Source organism: Lactuca saligna, chromosome 4, assembly GCF_052625555.1.
Source record: "Lactuca saligna cultivar CGN05327 chromosome 4, ASM5262555v1, whole genome shotgun sequence".
Classification (NCBI taxonomy): Eukaryota; Viridiplantae; Streptophyta; class Magnoliopsida; order Asterales; family Asteraceae; genus Lactuca; species Lactuca saligna.
In genome coordinates, this window is record NC_136420.1 from 332,389,781 (window position 1) to 332,393,144 (window position 3,364).

A 3,364-nucleotide genomic window follows, 5' to 3' on the forward strand; every position below is an offset into this window, starting at 1 on the left:
CAAACACCTACAGGTTGCGAGCCTGCTAGCGTTCCACTGGACTGTCTAGAAGAGTCTGTGGTCGTCATCCATACTCTGCTAGATGACAGAATCAACACCAACAACATCGAGCCCTCTTATCATTTTATCACACATCATCTAATACATCTACTTATGTTTTACCCCAACATTTTTGTAGATATAAAATACATATACAATTTAAATCATATAAAACTTGTATAAAATCGTTCATCCAGCATAGATAGCAAGTATACAGATAATATGCACACATAACACGTAGTTTATATAAAATACTTCATATCTATGTGTAAGATGAAAGGGACCATGCACTCACTTGAAGAGGTGGTGATCCCGAACTTAGACAACGCTTCGTTTCTTAAAAATAATTTCCTTCGACGAAACCTTGTATTATTACCACTAGAGTTTAGTCTATTATTCGTCGAGACTAATTAATAGTCTAGCTATTATTACTATTATATAAGCGTTAAATAATACTTATATAACCCATAATAATAACACAAGTACTTATTATAAGTTTCTAATAACGTTACTATAATCAAATAAAAGCTATATTAAAAATAGCGTAGGCATAGCTCACTTACAACGGGTGTTATAGAAAACCGAGTTTTGCTTGGAACAGCGTTCCCGAGCCGAAAAGCTCTTCTTTTTGGAGCTGTCAAGCACTCACGGGCTTTCGACTTCTAAAATCTGTAACTTTCACATAAGAGCTCCGTTTTTTACTTTCTTTATATCCACGCGTAGGTAAAAATAAGATCCACAACTTTTATTTTGACTCCATTAGCTAATTCTCAACTGATCTTAAATTTAACAGTACGAGAAGATTATATTGTTAAATATCCGCGTAAAATTCATAACTTCTACATACGGACTCTGTTTTCGTCTGTCTTTTTACCGTTGAGTTCCTATTAATGAGATCTTCAATTCTCATTTAGGCCGCGTAGGCCAAAACCTGCTCGGTCTAAAATTCGAGTTTCGAGTTGTGCACTGCTAAACTAAATCTTAGAAAATCCATAACTTCCTCATACAAAGTCAGATTTGGGTGTTCTTTTTTTGTATGTTCTCGGTTTAACGTATACTACAGCTTTCGTTTAGATCGCTAAGGCTAAAAATTGCTCTATCATAAATTCACTATTTACGCTTCCCGATGTCGTGCCAGTTTTGCCGTAAAACTTCGACGGGTCATAACTTCTTCGTTATAACTCGGATTTCGGCGTTCTTTATATATCTGGAATCCTTGTTTCCATAACTACAACTTTATGTAAAGATATCGGGTTTATATCACACTTTAATTTTGACGCTTATTTTATCCTTTATTTATTATAAGTTTATAAATAAGTAATAAACACATAAATACACATAATTCACATAGTATTCAAATATTTTGCCTTTATTACTTCAAAAATAGTTATAATAGTTAACCTAGACTATTACATCATCTCATTAATACTTAGCCCCAAAACACGGGCGTTACATCAAGGCCACCCACGCGATACTAAAACCACTGCAAAAAGATGATGACACAAAAGACTGACTCGTACCCAAGTTAAACAGCACAAACGCGGGTACATAATTCACAAGAAAGTACCTACACGATCAATAAGATAAGCACCATAAATAAATCACCAGAATAATAAAGAACATATACCAGCCCCTACATCAGGAGCTGCTCGGGCCTCCTATACTATCAACTGAAATGCTTTCCCTTAAGCCCTCAATGTCTCGGTCTTCCCATGCCGGCCATCAGTAATACGCAGGGTCGCAAGGGTCGGAGTCTGAACCGCCCTAGATACAAGATGAGGACACTCGACACTCAGATGTCCTGTCTAGTTGCAATTGAAGCAAACTGGGAATCCTTTGGGGAAATCCTTGGTGAAATGTCCCTCCTTACCATACATGTAGTAAGTCGTCGCTAAGTGACAGGGTCCCTCATGCCCCTTGCCGCACTTACCGCAAGTGCGACCCTTCTGGCCTCCAGCTCTCGAGTCAGTAGGTTTGGGCCTTTTAGTCACCACATGCGGTTGTACTGGCCTCCTATCTCCCACCTGGGTCCCCATCTCCTCCAAAGCCTGGGTCTCTAGCTCAATCTCTCTCCTCCTGGTATTGGTCTGCAGCTCAGCCAATGTCCAATATCAAGTGATACAATGATTAGGGTTTGGTTTTCTAACCTCCCTTGAGTGGTTTGCATGGTTCTAATCTTAATCCAATCATCCCATAGATGCATTTGATGATTTATGCAAAAAGCTCCATGAACCCCAGAAAACCCAAATATGGGATATTGCAATTGATGGTGTAAATGCATTGATGGTTCTAATCTTATACAATGATTAGGGTTTGGTTTTCTAACCTAGATGAAGTTTGGCAACAATAACCCAATGGGAATGCTAAAACTCATCCATGATGGTAGAATCACGTATAAGCTTAGATTGAAATGGATTTGGGGACAATATGATGAAATTAATAGACTCCTTCTTAGTTGAGTATTTGATGAGTAAAGGAAGTTCATAATCATGAATGGATACTACTAGAATGAATTGGATTCAAAATATAAGGTGTTACTTGATTCTTTGATAGATACATGAAATTATTGGCCATAAGGGCATTTTTGGAAATCTCTTGATAACCACGTAATGATTGACATCTAAGAAGCGAATGACATTCATGAACATGAATTGATACTTCAAAGGTGATAGTGAAACATAAAAATTAAGAAATGTTAGAAAAGCTATAATGATAGTGATAGTTATGGCCCAAGGGCGAACACATAATGGAATTGATCCATAGTTATATTGGGCATTTATAGTAAGATTACTGGTGGTTTTATATGCTTGATAACTTACATATTAGTATTCAATAAGTTAGGAATAAACCTTATGAGTTTTGGAATGCTCAACTGAACAATTAGATACTTAACCTTTCTTATGGAATTTGAGAACCAATATGTTCTTAAATGGTTTCAATGATCACTTAGTGGATTAAGTGGGGTGTGTTTGGATGATAAAACACCTTCTAATCATGTGTAAGAACCTAAATAAATGGTACAAAGTGATTTGGAGTGAATTTAAGAACTATGTAAATTAGAGTGTTATTTTGAGAAAAATGGAGTTTTGGGTGTGTCCAGACATGAAAACACGGTCAGTGGAAATGCTAGCCTTAATTCCCACGGTCGTGGAAGTCTCTGACTGTGAGATACTTGTTTTCTTCATAACTTTTGCATACAAACTTGGATTTACACACGGTTTTTGCCTACATTCATAAGTTTTCATGAGGAATAATTTAAAGCAATAAAATTTAGTAATGGAACCACTAAGGGGTATTTTGGTCATTTTAATGACTTATATCCATA